General features: G+C 39.4%; 1 protein-coding gene across 2 annotated transcripts in view; it reads left to right on the top strand.

The window, feature by feature from the left end:
* Positions 1–4,999: 4,999 nt before the first annotated feature.
* LOC134227894 (RING finger protein 44-like) overlaps positions 5,000–22,600 on the top strand; it is a 77,721-nt gene continuing 60,120 nt past the window's right edge. Inside the window, exon 1 of one of the 2 annotated variants that reach the window (XM_062709594.1) lies at positions 5,000–5,154. The gene's annotated coding sequence lies outside the window, so the exon portion shown is untranslated. The remainder of the gene's footprint in view (positions 5,155–22,600) is intronic. The other variant, XM_062709595.1, reaches the window with a different exon arrangement.

Consider the following 22,600-nt stretch of genomic DNA (forward strand, 5'->3'; position numbering starts at 1 on the left):
CTGAGAGATGGCCCGATGTCTCACATTAAATGTTGTCTCTGTGTGTGTTGCCCCGTAAACTATCGCTCCTGCTATTCGGAGTCCTCCTTCGGTCGAGTAAACGGGAAAGCTTCGTCCACCTCAGTCGACGGATACTTTCGACAAACCCTCATCGTAAGCTTCAAATGTTTTGCAGTTGGTTTGTTATCAGTTTGATGATAAGTCTTTCGATTCTCGTTTTGTTTATATATTGTCACACACACTTGATCATTCTTTCGTCAGTTTCCAGTATTCGCTAAACGTCGTTTCACACATCTTTTCCTGATAACCCCTCACCTAATTCTGTCTCATCTTGGTGTGTTTGTTACTATCTGCAACAATTACTTTTTTCTTCATCTTGTTGGTTTGCTCTGTGTTATTAATCAAAGTTTGATTTGCTTTGCTGGTTATTATTGTAAAACATACATTTAATAGTTCGATTTTGTACTGTATTGTTATATTTTCTCCGTGAATCTTTCGCTCTGTAAACTGTCGAAGTATACTGCGCAGTTTCCAAACTATCGCTTATTTTCCCATCGATTGAAAACTCAAGCACAATGGGTAATTTGCTCTAGATTGGTGAAAATAAAAGTATTGTTTTATGATCTATAGATTTGTTTGTTGGAAAATTTCCATACCAAATGTTGAAAATGAAGTTTAAATGCGATATTTTCTAAAATCCAGCAAACGGTGTCGTAATCGACCGTATGATGAATTTTGACAATATCACTTTTTGACGTTTTGTCAGAAATAAAAAATAAATTGCGAATTTTAATGAATTCCAAATTACAAATGTGCTTGAGTTTATATTAGGGAAATACTTCCTTACGATACTTTCGACAGTGTAGTTTTGGTCTTTGAGATATCGTACATTCTAGCGTTTTCGTAGTTTTAATTAGTCATCACACTCTCGGAGAAATGAACCTCATTCAAATTTTGCCTCATATTTCCAATGAGAGTTCGTACACATATATTTAATTGAAAACAATGAAAATGACTATATGAATAATGCAAAAGTAACAATTTCTCTGCCGCATTTTGCGGCATTCCAACGATCGACTCAGGACTGGGACCGCTTGCGCTATCCGGATACTAACTGAGCGCGAGGAAGTGCGATGTGATTCGTATGTAGTCCATTATATGCAATTGCAAATCGAGTACTTCTGTCATGAATGTCATAAGAAAATACTTATTTTTGGAATGGAATGGATATTAATAGTTCGCTAACCGATCCCTTCGGTGCGATCGCCGCAATGCCGGAAAATCAGGCTCACAAAAATAATAAATTTAGTATACTAATTTGCAATGGCCGATGAATTGACCAGAAAATGTCACGCTTCAAATTAAAATAAAACATTTAAAAAAGGATATACATAAACTAGAGTTGATAATCAGAGTATAGCTTATAAATGTCAACACAACTACAAGCATCCTATTTGTTCGCATTGCTGTCTTCGATCTTTGTTTTGAAAATAAAAGAGAAATGTAGGATGTTCGATCCAATAGTTGTGGGTACTATTGCATATGCTTTACTGAAGTCATACTGATTTTCATAAAACATCAAAACATATTGATTTACTGTTAATTTAATTTTTTTAAAGATAATCGTCTAAACTAAACGTTTGAACTAAAAATAAAAAAAGGGGAAAACATTCTTGAAAATTCTAATTCTTTTTCTTTTGTAAAGTGCAAAACATCTTTCATTTTTTCTATAACCAATGGAAATTAATGTAAAATATGCCTAGTACCTTCACCCTTGGATCGTTCATCCTAGTACAAAATTGTTACTATGTTACTGAATGATTAGAAAGTTCAAAAATATATCCTGATTCTTATATGAAATTTAATAATTGGAAAAAGTATTTATACTTTAATGTGATAAATTCGGAACTGAAATTGAGGGATCCGGTAGATGCGATCTTGGCAGCACTGAACAAACTGCATCGGTAGATTCTTTATCGACAGTACGTTTCGGTTAAGCTTGCACATTGATTGGCGTTTTGAGGTTGTGCGTGAAATCAACCCTACGGTTTGCCTTGGCCGCAGCCACGGCACAAGACATTGCTGGTTTTACAGCGGACTTTACCTTTGACCTAGACGCGGGTGCTGTAGTAGGGTAAACTACCGATGATGGAACCTTACTGTATAAAGCGTTCCTAGCGTTGATGACGGATGCTGCGGTTGGCTTGTTGATGGATGATTTCGAAGTGTTTAAAGCTGATGATATCGTAACGTTGGATGAAGCCGACGATGTCCAGTGTACAGGTGGTTTTGGTAATGCGGTGGGTGCTGGAGCATCGTAACACTTGCTACCAGCAAAATGGGAGAAGTTTGGTGGGGAACCAGAAAGCGATCCGGGATATGATCCGGTCAAATTGTTGAAAGGACCACCACCACCTGGACTTGTTCGCTGACCATTAAAGCTATGATGCCGTCCATTAGGCGAATTGGTGCTGTAGTAGGTTCCACTTTTACTACTTACTGGTGACGAGGGCTGTTGCACTATCGGGATTGCATTCGAAAACGAAATACTCCTGAAATAGGTCGAACTCGGAGATTTAGGTCCCCGACCCCCATTGCCTCCATTGTTATTAGTAGCGTTGTTTCGCTTACCACCACTACCACTCAGCTGCTGTGGACTGTGATTGTTGAAGAACCGCTCAGCATAACTGCCGTTTCTACCACTTCGGTTGTGCGAGTTTGTCATTTTGGACTTTCACTTTATTCCCGTTTTTTCACTTTCAGCTTCGAACACTCACTCTGACGACTCAGTCAATTGTTTACGGGTACGATTCCTTGTTTTAAAACTATTATCACACTTTATCATTAAATTGTTAAATATAAACTATATTTATTTTGTATTTTCAATTATACTGCTTCAATGATTACTGTTTCCTTTCAGTGTAATTTTTCTTGTTTTGATATTGTTTTATTATAAAAATATCTCGATACTAAAAGAAAATGCTGGGTACACAACATAACCGAGTGCAGATTCACAAAATTCATACGTGGTTATGCGTTCCACTTTGCTTCGCGTTTTGATTTGCACACTTCTTCTTCGTTGTTCGCTTTGAAGTGTTTGCCACTTTTCCAACTGCTTCTGTATTTTTCTTCTCCAAACCAGCAAACACCATAAGATCTTTCGTTCAGTGTCTTTCTTCTGCTACCTTTCACTTTCAACTTGAGGGGTGGATATTCAACTCTTCACAAATACTTTCCGCCGATTCCTTACGCACAAAGACAGGTAACCCTATCACAGAAATTGTATGGAATCGGTAAATACCTCCCTTGAGCACTGCAGCTATCCAAGAACACACTCGTCTTCCCTGTTATTGTGACGCAAAAGGTCTGTTTCTTTGTTCCCTCGCTAATGCTCAGCGCTTCTGCGTGTATGTGTGCAGTCAGCGCGAGATTGTCTGCGTCAACAGTTTGGGTTACAACTAGGCGTTCTTCTCTGCAGGTTCGTCAACTGTTTCCACAAATTTACGTGATGCAAAATCTGTAGGAAACACTTCCAAAACTCGTAGCAAGTGCGTCTGTAGTTGTGATGGGCCGTTGTCGCGCTCTGTAAAGGCGGAGAAATAAAAACAAAACGTAAAACTCGTTTTACATTAAAGCTTGGTTGAAGGTTTTCACTGAAAAAATCGATGGAATATGTATTGGTGTACGTGAGCGTGCATGTTTGGTCGGAGGGGGTTGGTTAGCTGTCCATATAAAACCATCTGCGTAGTTTCACGAACCCCTGGTGTGTTCGAATATAGCAGTGCTCTGGTGACGTAAAAGAAACAAGATGGCGTCCACGCTACTGATAGATTTTCCTCGATCATGCAGCCTAGGTTTTCACAATTTATTATTGCTTTCGAAATCATTGCTCAATTCATAAGAAAAAGGAAAAAATGTTTGAATTACCTTTTAACATATGCGAGCAAAGAAACATACACTGAATCGAGATCAGATTGGCGTTTGCCTTTCTACGTTTCAGGCTATCGCACTCGCTCTGATTGGATTTCCCAATTTTGCTTAAGTTTGAACATCAAATTACGTAGATATTGTTATTTTAACTTTTTCCGTCAATCACATTCATTTGTAACACAATCAGATTTCCTAGCTGTACTGTCTTTCTGCATCTACGACTGAGAATTTAAAAACTACACTAATGGAGTCAAGACAGTTCCGCTGACGGGAATGCTCGAGATGCATTTATAAAAACCAGTTTTGCACCCCAACAACAAGCAAATTGCCTAAAAAACTTTCAAATTTACACGGATTTCACTGTAGATTTTTGACACTCACTGACTTTTTTTCCAATCTTTTCCGACTCAAACTGGACGAGGGAGGCCTCACGATCGCTCTGACGCTCTCTGCCTCGTTTCTGCGGACTGTTCACATTGACTCTCTTCTTGCAACTGGCAAGGTTGTGAACGGACGAGCTCAATCGACCCGTTTTTGGTGGGGATTCGTAACGCAATGCTTACCTATCCAGAGTTGCCAGAATGACTCGGAACACATAGTCTATTTTAGTGCATATGTTCTGTTTGATTTCAGAGAAAAAGATAAAGATCAAGTTATTATAAAAATGGTTTCGTGTTTATTCGAAACAGCGACAAATGTATATTGTGTTGTTTTAAACAAGCTCAACGCAAACCTAACTTTTGTGGTGGTTCATTGTTCTCATTTGATAAAGCGACGTAATGTGCGCCACTACAAAAAGTTCGGATTTCTTAACACATAACAAAATGGACACACTGCATAAAGGGTTGCCCGTGTTCATGGCATGAACAAAATTAACACTAGATGGCACTTTAGTTTGTAACAAATAAATGAAAGAATTACTCATAAGTATTTAAGTTTACATTTTGAAAGACAGTGAAATTATGTGAGTTACGTAATTGGAAAAAGGAAATAAATCTAAAGCATACTACCTATCAATTATTACCGTTATCCACTCAATATGAACATTTATAGTCTGCTTCAAGCGTTATCCACCGTTACGCATTGGATGTATCAATGGGGGCGAAAAAGCTCGGCTGCCCCACTACTACCGCACAAGAACAAGGGGCGAGCTGGGCGAGTTTTATTGATGAAAATGAAAATTACATCTGTCATTCATTCAGTCCGCAGAAAACACAAAGAGAGGTAATGGTTGTTCGCAATGGTCGACATTTTTCAAAAAAATGGCTATTTATTCCGTTCCAAACTGGGTAATTGCTGTCGCAAAGTTTAGCTAGAGTGTTTCGCTTGCGTTTTAACGTACCGACGGTCGTGGAAAAGTTTCGTTAAGGTGTGAAAATTGCGTTCGAAAAAAAAATTCTTATTCTGTGTGGAAAAGTGATCCGCACCTACAAGTTTTGTCAGTGGATCAATATATTGTGTTTCTCTATGTACATAAGCTGCGGGCCGAGCTCTGAAGCAGTCTCACACGCCTCTCCCTCTACATAAAAGCTGTCTTCAATGGCTGTTCTGCTGTATGGTTATGTAGCGTAATCACATCGATGACGACAATATTATGCTTGTGAGCGTTCGGAAAGTTAAGCACGGTGCCTATTAAATTAATAGAATTATTGTAGAAAATCCAACTTCTCACGAAATTGATCGGGAAAAAAGAAGAAGACATACTATAATAACATTGATTATGTTTCAATATTTTAGTTTTTTTACATAAAGCATGCGAAAGTGAAAATTATTATACATATCTGTAGTAGCACTTAGAGGAAGACCGCAATTATTCGATGGCATGCAGACCGCGTATGGATGTAAAGCAAACGGAAAGTGTGAATGCAATGAAGAGAAGAAATTTCAATGCTATAGAATAAGTTCCCTTGTTCCGAGAAAATCAAGTGATGAATCAGAAACGTAAGAAGAAATAGAGGAAAAAACAGTAAGTTGCTTGGATTTATTGTTCACCTTCTTGTTTCTTTGTTGAGTAGAGGTATCCTGGCTGGTATGAGATTTCTGACTGTAAAATGGTCGTATAAAGTATGGTTTCTGACTGGTTTGTTCAATATCCCAGATTAATCCACCTAGTTGTGACAATGCGTGAATTCGAAAGTCTATTTGAAAAATGAATGTGAATAATCACATTTCCTCATTTTTCAATGCTCACTCGTCGAACTATATGTAAAATTTAGCAATTAAAGAGTGTAAAGCCTGTCCACGTTAAATGTTCAATTGATTTGTCGCCATTTCATCAATTTGGACGAGAGCTAAGACATGTTGAAAGAAGCAGTAAAGCGAAGATATTGAGCTGTCATGTAAATAGATCGTATAAGTGGTTGGTAAAAATGTTTAAAAATCGCATTGGACGATGGGTGTCCGAAATTTAACGTGGACAGGCTTTAATACTTTTAACCCGAAGTTTATCTTCTTAAGGAACCCGGTACCAAACCCACTATGGAAACAGACAGCAGTTCAGTACTCTGGGCATACAAATATATGAACTATGTGTACCACCGTTTGGTAGTCTCATTATTAGCGAACCCCATTGATAGTGATAGATATCTACACTGAGGAAAATGGACGTATGATTTTCAATCAAACGCCTTATGGAAATTTGCCACAAGAAATCGCTATGAATTTCAATATGTTGCCTTACGAATGATGTTTTTCATAAAAAAAGTAAAGTTCGGCAGACTGGGCTCGAACCATGGACTTCGGGGTCGGGAAGCCGATATGTCGACCACACGCCCATCGACGCTTGTATAATCGGGAAGGTAGCAATTGAATAAATTTGAGTTGTCAAATCGCAACAAAAATATGTTTTCGATAAATATACTTAATATAAAGAATTTCACAGTGTAGGATTTTAGCACGGTGGTATACTTTACAAATTTCCAATGTTCACATTTTAGAATCCGGAATCATCTACCTTCGATGCGATTTGGCTAGATTCGGTTCGGTTATCGATGATTGCATTTTTTTTACTCCCTCACTTTTTTTCACTTCATATTACCACGATTAACAAAGTCAACAGATTAGCGTTTGAGAAAATTGATGATCGAGTTGTAGGATTCTACACCCAACATCTAACAATTTCGCATATGCCCAGTTGATATACAGGTTGTGTTAGGTTCTTATACAGAATTGTTAGAAAATCTAACAACCGCCGGTTGGGTGAAGTGATTGTAATTTTGAAACTGCATAATTGTGATCGTCCTGTTAATCGTGTTAAACAACGTCCTTGTTGTTGAATGCTCCTCATTGTTAAGTTAAAATCGTCAACATCCAGAGACCAGAAAATGGCCAATCAATCTGTCGATCAACTGTATACAAGTTTTTTTCTTCAGTGGTAAACGCCCGGCTACAAGGTAAGACACTGTTGAAGTTGATTCATGGGTACCGGACAAGAATCATCCGGTTTAGATAATTTTCGGGTTTGGAAATTTTCTCAACCACTGGGACAACGTAAAAAAAATCCATCTTGAGCGGCTGCTTGCTTTACCATTTACTTGGGCCGAGGTCACATTAATATCGACTTCCTCTATTTCTTTATTGAGGCAGCAGGCTTCGTCGCCACGAGCCCCCTCTAGAGATGCCGTAAAATCTCGATTAAGCGAGTAATCAATTAATTTGCGACATCTCTAGCCCCACCCCTGGGTCTGCTTCTGCTGCAATACCCTGCCGGATTCCAATCCAGCGTTCCATTCTTTTGTAATGTGTGGCAACCCGCCGCCATGTCATTACTGTCCCCTGGTTGGCTACAGCGTCGATACACCTACGCCTGGCGTATTATATAGCTCTATAATCATTGGGCGATGTTCCTCCAGTTTCCTCAAACGTTCAGGGTCCCCAGGTCCGATTTCACGTGTTCGTGGCCTTCTACGAAGTCGCCGGCTCATATCTACCCTAGTAGCACAGTTCAGTTCGATTTGGTTGCAGCAACTCCAATGTGACTTGATTTGGTCGCATATGAGTCACTGTGACTGTTATGTGACATGTGTGCTACTCGGGTGGTTCTCTGTTGAATATTGTTTTCGCTTTTCTTTCTCCCGACATTCGCACTAAGTGACCCCCCACTGAAGTCGACCGTATTTTATACGATTCACGCGTCTGCGCCACACACCATTTTCTAGTTTCCCTCCGAGTATTGTACGCAGCGCTTTTCGCTCGTAAACCCCGAAAGCTCTCCGGTCCGCCTCTTTTAATGTACATATGCTTCATGTCCATAAAGGGCCACTGGTAGAATCAGAGTTTTGTATAGAGCAAATTTCGTTTCCGTCTGCATGCTGCGGGACCTAAGCTGGTTACGTAACCCATAAAAGGCCCTATTCGTAGCAGCAATACGTCTTTTCACTTCACGGGAAACGTCATTGTCACATGTCACAAGCGTTCCAAGGTAAACAAATTCTTCAACAACTTCAAACACATCCCCATCAAGCACTACCTCTGCACCAACACCACTAGGTCTTCCTCTACCTCTACCTACCACCATGTACTTTGTCATGGTAGAGGTAATGGTTAAGCCTATCCTCGCCATCTACCTCTTCAGTGGGCAAAAGCCTCCACTACTGCTCTGCGATCGATTCCAATGAGGTCCATGTCGTCCGCAAAGCCCAGGAGCATATGCGACCGTGTGATGGTAGTGCCGTTCCTCTGCATGCCAGATCTCCTAATAGCGCCCTCGAGTGCAATGTTGAACAATAAATTTAAAAGTGCATCACCCTGCTTCAATCCGTCTTAGGTCATAAACGAGATTGACACTTCGTCTGCAATCCAAATACTTGATTTCGAGCCATAAAGCGTTGTACGTATCAGTCTAATCAGTCTCGTCGGAAAACCATGTTCGGACATTATCTGCCACAGCTCATTTCTTTTCACGGAATTATACGCTGCGTTGAAATCAATGAACAGATGGTGAGTCTGCAAGCTGTATTCTCGAAATTTATAAAGGATCATCCGCAGGCTAAACATCTGATCCGTCGTTGATCGGCCCTCCGCCGCCAATTTCGCTCTCGAATTTCTGTTAATACCGGTTTTTGGCATCATCGATGGAGCTCAGTATTCTTGATCCAGTTATGAGCAGACATGGTGAACGCGTACAATAAAAGATGAGATTGAGCAAAGATTGCTACGCGCACATAAAATTTAGCTCACGCGAGTCTCAATAAGCTTGTGTACCTCGGTGAGTTGCATTAAGACATCTCAATGCGATCAGCTCATGCGTTGTTTGTCATGTCAAACCTTTGCAAAGGCGAAAGACGGGAATTTTTTCATTCAATAATATCGTCACCTTAGTAACGCCAGCTAAACATTCCTAGCGCATGAGATGAGTCTCATGGAACGTACATTGAGACACGTTTACTCAGTTATTATTTGTGCACAGTAGCTTCTCTCGTCGCACCGAATCGATGCTACGTGGGCTTGTGTAGCTCATGACACACTGTCTCATCCATGTACGAGAATTAAAAGACTCTGGTTATGAGGCCACCGGACCCGAATTGTGAAACGTAGAAATTGATTGGTGAATACTTGTCTCTCTCTGTTGATGCACACCATGTCTCACTGGAGTTGACTCATTTGATTTCAGCCATAGCTTTCTTGATCCGTGCCTCTATGCCTATTTTAGTTCCGCCATCCAACATCCAATCCAAAATATTGAAAGTTTCGACCTTCCCCACTGCTTGCAGGGCTACCATAATGTTGGAGGAGTTGTGCGTGTTTTTTATATCTTTATTAGCGAGACTTTCAGCCCAAGGCTGGCTCGTCTCGTGGTTGTGTGGGTTGACATCCAAAGGTATGGACATGCTAACGTTGATGGTAAGACCTACCACAGAGGACCGTAGTGGCCATAGGTTACATCCTTGCCTCACACCAGCGACTACTCACATAGAATCAGACAAAGCTCCTTTGTACTCAAGTTGAAGCCTTGTACTGCGGTTTGATGAGGCCGATGATTTTATTCGGAACTCCCTTGCGGTTCATGGTGCCCACAGATTTTTGAGATTCAGAAGGTTGAAAGCTTTTGCGTAGTCATTAAATACCAAATAGAGGGACTCTTGGAACTTATTGACCTGTATCAGTATGGTCTCCATATGATCATTCTGCACGGAACCCTGTCTGCCGTCGCCTGGGATTGTGTATCCGATTCAAGATAACTTTGCACACAACTTTGATAGCAATACACAGGATTTTGTTTTTACACAATTTTTTTTTTTCGCTCGTATTTTTGATCGTTTGACTTCAATTTGCCACCAAACTCTTCGCAATATGTTTCAAAAAATCCAGAATAAATCAAAGAAAAATCACATGATAATTAATATACGTTAAACATTTAGGATGAGTGGAAAATTGAGAAAATGTAAATCGTGTAAAAACAAAATCCAGTGTACACAGCTTTTTTGGGACCTTCACCAGGACAGGACGCCTTGCAACCCATCGGCAGGAAAAAATCGTGGTGTCCCAGATATAGCAGAATAGTTGATGCGACATTTGCGCGGATAACAAGGGGTCAGCTTTGAGCATGTCTGCGGTCGATCTCGGGAGCCTTGCTGCATTTCATGCTTTAGATGGCTACCTCAATCTCCTTGGCGGATCATGCTGAGGTGTTGATAGCTGGTCGGACGTCGCAACTTGAAGAATTTCAGTACAATCAAAGTTAGTTGCCTATATTTCGGGAATTAAACCACCCGACTAAGACATTAATTTACAATATTCGGAAAACTCATATGTGAATCTGTACATTATGTGGAAGATAATGATTTGAAAAATGTATTGGAGGTAACCACTTTCCCTTCGATGGGACTAACCCACGACCCTCAGTACGCTAGACTGGTGCTTTAATTACCTAAGCTACGAAGGACCTCCGTCGGCATTCGCTACCTAGCGACGGAGGTCCTTCGTAGCTTAGGTAATTAAAGCACCAATCTAGCGTACTGAGGGTCGTGGGTTCGAGTCCCATCGAAGCTCACACAATCTCACTTGATCAGCCGCCAGACATTCTAAATACTCACGCTCCTCTAATGTGAACGTGTACTCGTGGATATCCTCGCAGGAGGCGAACTAGTGCAATAATTAAAAGTCACCATAATAATACAAAAATGATAAAAAAATGGCAGCCACGGATTCATCCTTGCTCCACTCAGGCGTCGTGAAATATTGTAAAGGAGGCGAATATCGCCGGTTGTTGTACCTTTCTTTCGTCGACCAGAGAGTCCTCTCACGATCGCTTGTCCCGTCTACAATTGACTTCGACTCTAGAAAAACCAATTTATTGGTGCGTTGTCGCCTCGAATATCGGAATATAAAAATGCCAGTCTCGAAGGTTTGGAAATGGATTTCCCTCATCTCCAGAAGTTTCGCTGTCGAGTTGTGCATGCTTGCCTTACATAGCTAACGTTCAAACATTCCATGTTCCAATTCCTGTCTTTCCAAAACTGCCGAAATCTGAAGAAGTTACGTATACATCATGTTTCAAGAATGGTAGTACACTTCTGAGCTGCAGAGGACGATGGGAGTCCTTCATAGCTTAGTAGGGAAAGCACCTGTCTAGCGTACTGGTTTCGTGGGATCAAATCCCACCGAAAGAAGTTGTTATTATAACTTATTACATAGTTGAAAAAGAGGATCGTTAGCGTGTGGTAATTTCTGACACTGAAGGCAGGGAATACCTGCATCATCCAGACAGCTACATTGAAAAGACTTGTTTTCAGAGTTGTTTGAGTTGACAATTATTTCAGATTAATATGGGTTAATGTAGGGTTTGTACTGCCCCGATTCATCTTATAGCTCCCTTATTCATCCACTTAAAAGTAAGGGAATGAAAAACAATTTGATATTTCTTACTTTTGTGATTTTTCAGCAGTGAGCACGCATGTTAGCGCGACATTATTGGTGCTTGTTTTCTGTCTTTCGAGATCAGATGATTTTGTTACAGTCATTGTCGCTGTCGTCGCTATCCGGAATATCTTTTGCTGGCTGGGAGAGGGACAATGAAAAAAATCTATACGATTTGATAGTTCTGCACCCAGCCATCATGTTTCGACAACAGAACAAAGGGAACCGATGCGACAATCTTTCTCTATAGTTTAAAACCTCTTTTGTTACAGGAAAATGGAAAATGAAACGGTTCCCCTTCAGTAGTACGTCGACAATCTGTCTCATTTCGATTTAAAAACGATGGGTTATGTCCACTTTTTGATACCCGCATAAGATTCGTTCCAGTTCGCTGAACTCAATTACAAATTAAGAAGTAACGCCCTGATAATACGGGGTCTCCAGTTAACGAGGCTTGCAGAGGCGGCGAATTGTCAACCCGATGGAGACAAGTTCAAATCTGGGTGTGGTTTTAAAATCTTTCTGAGTGAGAAAGATTCTCGACACATAACTAGTGTATCGTTTCTTGTCGCAGAAAAAAGTTAATGTTCAACTACCAGATGCAACAAAAGCCATGGAAAACATGAAGATGAAGCCCTAATAACTCTAGTAGCACAGGAAATGCCCCACAGGCAACATCATCGGAGGGAAAATTAGTTTCAGCTAAGAATAATAACCTCAGCCGCATTTCATTTTTCAACCTCTCTTTAGAATCAACTTTATTCTGGAGAGTAAAAGCAAACAGAATATCTTCGCCTGCCGATGTTGACTGGTGAACGAACGGTAGTGCTGCTATGGTGCTGTTTGGTCCCCGGACCGGTGTGCACAGTTGGAAGCCAAATTAATGCGGCAGTTCACTCAGTAAATTACGGGGAGAGCTCGCCGCTATATACAAAACCTATTTGCCTCGGAAAAGCGGGACGGTTTCGTAGAGTTATTATAATATCCGAAGCCCCACATAATACCGTACCCATAAACGTGATGTCAATTCGGAAGGGTGCACCGAACAGAAATGTTATCAGTCTTGGAACAGGCTCATAGTCCAAGCGCACCCATAAACTGCAGAATACAAACGGTTCTATTTAATGTGAGGTCAAAATTTGTACTTTTGTGAATGTGTGTACAAGTGTGCTGGTTTTTTGAGTCGAATCTAGTCTCCGGTGCATGTAGTTTGTTTCTTTTTTTCATTATCTTGGTTGGTATGATGAATTTAATTTGGAACGATATTGCCATGCATCGCTCAAAACTTGAATTATTCAGAGGCTCGATTATCCGAAATTGTAAGAAAAATCTATTTACTCATTTTTGCCTTTCTCGTACAACAAAGTTGTACCGAAAGGCTATATTACTACTTCAAAAACCAACTTTTGATAGAAGGCCCGGAGACCCATAGTGTTATATACCCGATTTACTCGCAATAAGTTGCATTCGACGGGGAATGCGGTCCCATTGTTTGCTATTGAAACTTTGCCCGATCGGACATTGCATTTCGGAATTATTGAAAAATCATTGTTTTTTCCCAAGGGGACCCTTGGAAAAAAATTCAAAATCGATTTTTTTTTTCAAATTACAGCGCGTTCATTTAGTTAATGGTTCAAATATGTGCATCAAAATAAACGTAAATTTACGAAACGTTTCTGGCTGTGGGAAATCATATCCATATCTGCTCAAAACTGGACCAACGCGTCGCAAAAAAGGATATCATTCATCATTGCAGCGTATGAACTCCGAAGACTTGCAATTCCGAAGAAATGAAATGTGGAAAGACACAGTTCGTGAGCTCGACCGTCACTGCCTCCTTATCCACATACATGGGGATCTTGGCTTGCTTTCATAGCGCTGCACCGTATCATTGTCCACTTTTTTAATCTCCAGTAATATTGAAGCTTTATACTGGTTTCAAACTATGGCGTCTTGTCCTCACTTTTAACCTGTTCAATAACACAAAAATGAAACAATTCGATATTCGCTAAGGGCCCCCCTTAGCCGTGCGGTAAGATGCGCGGCTACAAAGCACGACTATGCTGGGTGGCTGGGTTCGATTCCCGGTCCGGTTTAGGAATTTTTCGGGTTGAATATTTTCTCGACTTTCCTGGGCATAAAAGCTACATCGCGTTAGCCTCGTGATATACAAATACAAAAATGTTAAGAAATAGCTTAGAAACCTCGCAGTTAATAACCATGGAAGAGCTTAATGAACACTAAGCTGCGAGGCGGCAATGTGTCCCAGTGATGTAATATCAATGAAGAAGAGAATTGGTTGTGCTTCTGTAGTTCGTGTCGTTTCAATAGATAGAAGCGCGATTCTCGTCAATATAGCGGAAAATGCCCCATTATGCCCCATTCCTGGTCATAACGCCTTTTAAGTATTCCCTCAGGTTTATGGTGGTTGAGATGCATGTAACAAAACTTAGCAAATAATGTAGATAACTCGAAGAAATGTCAAAACAATACATAGGAAGGTAGGCAAAATCGAAAATTTGCACAATTTGATGAAACTTCTAACATTTTGGCGAGGCAAAATGCTCTAGTTCGACTAACAATGCTGCTCCCCGCAATGTGCATATCAGAATTGTTGATAAGCCGACGGGTGGTGCGTTGTTCCCTAAGAGGCGCTTGCATATCACTTTGTGAATATTATCAATATGACTGATAATGTTAAGATGGTATCAGCTATGGTTATCATGTTTAACATGCAGTCTTTGGCTAGGGCAATTTACCCCTCTCTTTTCCTCAACAAAAGTCACCAAACGTGCATTGTTTGAAGTATGCATTAGGCCGTGTTACCGCCTATCGGTCGAAACCCATTGAGGTTGAATTGATTTATAACAAGCTTTTCGTAGGGGAACTGTTTCGTTTCTCATATCACTAAACATATATTCATCTCATCTGGCACCAATTTCGTTGCTTCTTTTGCTAACATGCGTGCTTACTGCTGAAAAAAATAACAAAAATAAGAAACAATTATAATACCTTTACATTGCTTTGTTTTTTTGTGGGATGAATATGGGAGCTATGAGAGGAGCAGTAACCCTATATGTGACTTTAAAATATCTTTGTTCAAATGAAAGTTAGACTCTTACTGAGGAAGATGAATCCTGCAAAGAAATTAATTAAAAGAAATATTATTTGAAAATTATTTACCTGTTTTGTTATTCACAAAGCTCTGACTAAAATGCCATCAACATTTATGAACATTATTACAGCTATTGATGTTTATCAGTTTTGATGGCATTTCAGACAGAACTTTGTGAAGAACAAAACATCAAATAATATTTCTTTTGTTAATTTTTTTCATAAATCTCCAGGCGGATACGAATTTGGTGGATCTGCTGAATGGTCACTATCAATACAAATATCTTTAGTTTAGCTATTTTCCAATATTATTTGTCAGATTCTAATCTGATTTGAATCATTTTTCATCATGAAAATACCATAACATTGGTTTCACAAAACACTACCAGGAAAATAATCATAATAACATTAAACGAACATTGTTGGTTCTCTGTCAAATTTCAATTGCTATTGTCAATTATTGCTATTGTCAATGTGGCTGGGTTCGATGCCCGATCCGATCTTTTTCTTGACTTTCCTGGGCATAAAAGTATCATCGTGTTAGCCTCATGATATACGAATGCAAAAGTGGCAACTTGGCTTAGAAACCTAATCATATATATAATAGCCCTGTTTGTCTGTCCGGTGACTAGCCAACCAGACGCAGCACGCGGGGGAAATTCTCACAAAAAAAAAATTTGACACTTCCATTCTTTTTTACTAGCAAATGCAGAGAACAAAACCAGTGACAACCTTAGACAACCAGACAGCATTTGATGGAAAAATCACAGACAACAGACGTTGAAAATTTTAATTGTTTTTAAATGCAGAAAATAATATATCACTCTTAAAAATTAAAAAAAAAAACGCTTGCCACGGGCGCTTTTGCGTCCACAAATAAACTAGTAGATAATAACCGTTGAAGTACGGAATGAATACTTAGCTGCGGGGCGGCAATATTCTAGTGGGTTACAAAAAGAAGAAGAAAATCTATTGAATCTATTGTGTATTTAAACTAAATTATGAATAGTTTGAGTTTTTACTAACTGTGGTTGTTGTGGTGTCAAGGCATATGTAGGTATATGATGAGGCATGGGTTTATTCCCGGAAATAAAAGAAATCATTTTCCAGTCAAATTCTTTACCCGCCTTTTGTTAATGTCATCTCTGCTGTACGATCTATGGTCGAAGATGTTCTTTAAATATGTGTACGGATAAGTTCGTTATTGTAATACGTTTGTACTTCAAACATTTGAAACAATGAAAATCGGGAAACACTTTCTTTGAGTTACATTATCCTGTCTTTAGCTAAAAAGTTTGACACTGATGGATGAATTAGTGTTCGGCGTTTTATGTTTGGGCTCAAGGGAATGTCGCTCCACCGTTTTATATGATCATCTCAAATGAATCATAGGGTTTAACCAATTAAGATGTTCATCAAACGGGAAATAAATACTTTAAGGCAATTATCACCCTAAACAGCTCTCTAGAAAGACGTTCAATACAAATACATCTATGCATCTTCATTTCGTAAGTTGTAATTTCTCACATAATTGCGCACAATGTTACTAGAGCTAATGCTATCCTACACGAATGCAAGCTTTTTATACCAGGCATAGTAAAATTTACATCACAATCATTTTCCTCGCGTCGTACTAAACAGGCTTCTCACCAAGTAGCAACCGTCAATGACCAACAACCGATTTAATCAGCGTAACTATACGGCCACACGGGCATTGGATAGTTGCTTGAACAAACGATCGTTGAATCGAGCTGAAAGTTCTCGCCACTTGTAGAATGGCAGTTGGTGCAGTATAGAAGGTAATATCCACCAACTGTTATTGTTGTTTGTTACTCCACACGCGCGCGCTAGTCCGCGAAGCAGAAACAAAGGTGTCGAGCTGTTGAGCGGGTGCTGCTCCTCCGATAACCTTGGTAGAGGTTTCACTTCATGAGTTGTGTAGAAGTGTTCAAAGTGTAGTAGGTACACCAGCACTCATACGTTCGCGATGTTTTGTGGCAGACAGGTTTGATAATCATGAAGTATTCAGACGTTTTCCGCTTTATGAATCGCTCGAATGATATAAAAAAAAAACTTCGTCGGCGGCAGTAGCAAACAGCCGAACGAAACAAAGCAATAGCAAAAACACAACATTTTCAATGACAATCAGCAGCCAGCATAAAGTTAAGCGTAGAGATAAAATAAAAGTTTTTTTGGGTTCATTGCTGAAGCATTTCAATACACAGATAGATATTTTGTTCGGTTTAGCTGGTTTAAATTAGATGAGACCAATTTCACTTTTTTTTTCGTTTAAATTCCAAGACATTCAACAAGTGTTTTACCCATAGAGTGTGTAATGTGTATCGCACACTACTGCTCATTAATGGTTTTGAATTTGGTTAGGACTCAAAATCAAATTCAGAACGATGCAATACCAGTTAAAAAAAAGAACAGTGGTATTGCAAATTTTGCGCCGTAATCGACTCCCATGCAAAAAATATTGTCCCACCAAAATATTCTCCCACCAGTTTCTCCATATATGGATGACGTCTCCACTGCAAGAAAGAGCTTTTTGGGGTGTCAAAAAAAAGCAAGAATGATGCTTTGGATTGTGTTTTCTTTCTCTAATTTCTATACAATTGAACGTGTGAGCAATTGTTCCGGTGCTTCGACAGATTTGCACGGTAGTCTATTCTTCGCTGAGAAAAGCAATACTTTTTGGCTGATTAGATCGCAGACAGCAAACACGTAGAGATAATCACCATGTACCATGCATCTCCATAGTTATAAAAAAAATTGGTGCACATTTTTGCGAAGACCACTTTCTCTCTTTATCGCTTAAAAAACTTATATTCGGTTTTAGGAATAAATATAAGTTCACTATCAATACGAGTACAGCCCAGTGGGGGCCCTCCTTAGCCGTGCGGTAAGATGCGCGGCTACTAAGCAAGACCATGCTGAGGGTGGCTGGGTTCGATTCCCGGTGCCGGTCTAGGCAATTTTCGGATTTGAAATTGTCTCGACTTCCCTGGGCATAAAAGTATAATCGTGTTAGCCTCATGATATACGAATGCAAAAATGGTAACCTGGCTTAGAAACCTCGCAGTTAATAACTGTGGAAGTGCTTAATGAACACTAAGCTGCGAGGCGGCTCTGTCCCAGTGTGGGGATGTAATGCCAATAAGAAAAAGAAGAAGAAGACGAGTACAGCTAAAGATGTACACTTCTTTTAATCCAGTATTCAAAAAAAATAGGATACCTGTTTCATATTAGGGCGTTTTCCGTATCCACACGTTACTCCAGCGATTTTGTATGTATTACAAATATGTTATGATGGATCTGTTGAAACGCGATGCCCCGTTCCATGACATGATTGAGGGTTCAATTTGGTACTTTTAATGTACAAAATCATAATTCCACTGTACTCATCTAAATAAATATGCTGCAAATATTCATAATATCAAACAAGAAAAAATGTAGAAATAGTCTACAACAGCTGCAGATTACTCTAAAAAATCAATTTCTACTAAACTTTCATAGTTTGTACATAACATAGCATAGTTACGGTGTACTTTGTAGATTGGACACTAGTGATACTCATTTTTTTCTTTTAAAATCCTTATTCAGATTGCTATCAGAAATCAAGCTGGGTGCTGGTCCTTGATTTCAATCTAGGATAAAAATCACAAAAGCATGAGGATTACTACTCCTGGTCACGCCTATCTTCATCGTAACTTGGGAGGGGAAGGAAATGTTGGTGTAGTACTTACTTAACGAGAGGCCCCCGACTCTGCGACACCCTCATAAGTACCACGGAGTTGGATATTGGGGAAGGTATTTGTTGGTTCAGGATTTGCCTGTAGCTGACAATGTGACCGTGGTAGATGTTACACCGTAACACACCACGTCAGTGGCGTAGCCACGGGGGTGGTTTTGGGTATAAAACCCTCCCCAGAGACAACATTTTCGGAAGAAATTTTTTTTTCGATAAAAAAAATGTTCAGCAACCCCCCTCACCAATTTTCTGGCTACGCCACTGCACCACGTAAAGGTGTCTACCCAGCGTTACGAGAGATAAACTTACACAGTTTGTACATAATGATACAAAAATTGATTGCAAAAAAAATATGGACACCAATGCACAAGTCGATACAGTGCACTGCACACGGACTTCAAGTCTGCATTCGATCGAGTTGATCTTGAAATACTGCTATCCCGGCTTGAGAAACTTGGCATAGGTGAAAATGTCATCTGCTGACATAAATCATATCTGACAAATCGACAGCTTGTGGTGAAGATAGGAACGGAAAAAATCCAACATTTTCACTAATCTATCTGGTGCGGCCCAAGGCAGCAACCTTGCCCAGCAATACGGTTCTTCTTCTTCTTCTTATTGGCATTACATCCCCACACTGGGACAGAGCCGCCTCGCAGCTTAGTGTTCATTAAGCACTCCACAGTTATAACTGCGAGGTTTCTAAGCCAAGTTACCATTTTTGCATTCGTATATCATGAGGCTAACACGATGATACTTTTATGCCCAAGGAAGTCGAGACAATTTCCAATCCGAAAATTGCCTAGACCGGTACCGGGAATCGAACCCAGCCACCCTCAGCATGGTATTGCTTTGTAGCCGCGCGTCTTACCGCACGGTAGAAACTTCACGGTGACTGGGCTTTACGGTCACTCCTGACGGAATCCAAGTTTCAAAGTGCTCGCGTTTTCGGGGGCACACCACTCGATACGGAGGCAATGCAAAACTGTCATCAAAGCTAAATCAACAAAAATGACAGTTGTGCACCGCCTCCGTATCGAGTGGTGTGCCCCCGAAAACGCGAGCACTTTGAAACTTGGAATCCGTCAGGAGTGACCTTAAAGCCCAGTCACCGTGAAGTTTTACGGGCCGATAACATAATTTACAGAGTTTGTGAATGCTTACATAATAATTAATAATAATCATATTTCAGGTTGCTGTAATGAACTGTTTTAAAGGAGGAAACTTTACAATAAGCCTTTCCCAATACTGAATAGTAACTGTGATAAATGCAGTAACTATTTTTTAACCATGGTGTCCTTAATAAATGTTTGAGATATATAGTCACATAAAAGTGAAATAGAACAAATTGGTTTATATTCAGCAGAAATAGAAGTAGATTTCTTGCTTTTGCTTGCTTTCCTGCTGGTAAGTGGCTGAGTAGAACTTGATTCATTGATTAGATTTCCATGATGATGCTCCGGCGAATGCTGCTTACGTGAATAGAATTTCTGCATGAGATTGGCATACTTTGTTTTCCGAATTTTCTGTTGACTAGTCAGAAATTTCTCAAGCTTCTTCTGAAGTACTGGACAGTCTTGGAGGAGTGCATGTTCCGTTTTACATTAAAAACATTCGGTGGAACGGAACTTAAGACAATACATTCTGTTGCAACAGAATCGTGCTGTGTGTTCATATTGTTTGCAGAGAGCACAAAGCTATGGCTTTCGTATCTGTAGGTATTGCGGTAGGACTGTAGTGGCAAAAATATTACGTATAACCGGTAAGCTTTTGTTTTCACAAATATCGCTTGGGCCCTTTGTGAGGCAGCGAACGTTCGATATGAATACAGATGGTATACTTTTGTTTTTATAAACACCAAAACCGCTTCGTCTTATCTCGGCTGGGTCTACAATCTACATGTTGGCAATAAATCACTCCATCGACCTCAACACGTTGGGCTGGTGCATATAGATGGTATGATGAACGTAAAGATGAGAACTGCAATAAGTCGTTAGCTTCTTTTAGATTTTCAAGCGTGATCAGTATCTTATTTACGTTAAGATACTTCGTTTCACTGACAGACTTGTATTCGCTGTTTAACAAATCAGCAATATCGAACACATTGATTGAGCATTATCCTAAAACATATGTCCTAATTATGTTGGCTGTTTCCATTGTATGGGATAAACAACAACTTTGTGAGCTGAAACTACGGTAGCTTCAAGAGCAAACAACAAACGATCCGATCTACTCAGTAACGGTAGCAGAGGGTCAACTGAGAGTCAAGTGCTTATAGACAACAAGAAAATCAATTGATTAATGTGATTCCTTTATTTCTAGAGTTCACTCAACCAGCGGGTGCAAGGTTTTCTTACAACTCTTCGAATATCTCCTCCCTTATTTCTTTGGCTTTTAATTTTCCGAAAATTGTTTGGCTTTTAATTTCTTTTAATTTGATTTTTTAATTTAATCTAGAGCACCACTCTAGAGGACGTGTAACATAACTATTTCATCACACTTTTATTCAGTCAACAATCTTTAAGGAGACCGAGGAAATTTCGTGTTGAGTCTTGGAAAGCAGTTGGGAAATTTTCGATGGAATTCTCGGAGTTTCTCAAATACAAATTGTTGGTGGTAATATTCCTGGTGAAATTTATTAATAAATGTCAAGAGGAATTACTACGAAAAGATTAAAAATATATTGTAGCTCCAGCATGAGCTATGATACCTAGAATTAAGATTTCTGGAGAAAATTTATTAAGGACTTTTCATTTCCCCCACATAAATTGAACAGTTTTTTCTTTATAAAAAAATAAATAAAATGAGCTTTAAAACAGTGCTTGGTCTATGTCTATGAAAACCTTGGGAAGCTTTTGGAGCCTTTAATGAAATTATTATAAGATTCTCTGGTGGAATTCTTTTGTGCTAAACATTTTGTTAGAAATTTGTTGATAATTTTTAATGAAGGAATGCTGATTTCGTGGATGAATCCGCAGTTTTTTTGGTGACAAAAAGATTTAGTGGTACCGTGCGGGACCGAAATCCGTACAGCACCGAAATCCGTCCACCTCATGAGATATCAATAAATTAAAGGAGGTTAAAGGTAATTAATGTAGGAATAATTAATCTCATCCTGTTCAGATACTTGACAGTAAACTTCTAGGGCATAGAATTGGAAAGAAGGCTGTGAAATTAAAACAACAAAAATCAAAAACAAATCTCCACCCACCAAATGCGGAGTTTGTGCCGCCATTTTGTTTTCGGGTAGAGCATAATTGCACCAAAAATAACTGTGTTTTAATTGCTAATTGCAAATTATTACATAAGATAAGCGGAATACAAATCGAAGGGATCGCTTCTCAAGGTGCGTATCGAACTATTACAGTGGTAGTTTGGTCAATCAGACTGTTTCAATTTAAATATTTAGTGAAGTAATAGCTGTACGGATTTGGATCCTTTGATTCGAAATCCGTCCACGGTGGACGGATTTCGGGTCAGGAGTAGTTGATTTAATTCATTATTTTTCATGTTTTTCGTAGTTTTTAATGAGTAAATGTGAAACACTTCAAAAGTAGAAGCCTTCATGCGCCTGTATCAATGACAAACGTTTTATTTATATTCGATTCCTATTTTCTAATGACTTTTTCATATACTAAGGTGCTTAGGTGTACGGATTTCGATGCCCCACGGTAATCATCAAAAGTATTACTAAAGGTTATCAATAAGGAAATCGACCCAGCCACATTTAGCAATCAATAACAGAAAATAAAGAGCGCAGTATAACGATTCCGTACCTTCCATTAAAATTCCAAAATTAAAAATTCTCTACAGGAATATGAAAAAGAAATCCTCAGGGAGCTCTGAAGTTTTTCATAGAACTGTTATCAAGGCCGCAAAGATTAACGTTAAATTAAAGATGAACTGGAACTTTTTGAATAAAAGCCACACACCAAAAAAATATGA

Source organism: Armigeres subalbatus, chromosome 3 (assembly GCF_024139115.2).
Source record: "Armigeres subalbatus isolate Guangzhou_Male chromosome 3, GZ_Asu_2, whole genome shotgun sequence".
NCBI lineage: Eukaryota > Metazoa > Arthropoda > Insecta > Diptera > Culicidae > Armigeres > Armigeres subalbatus.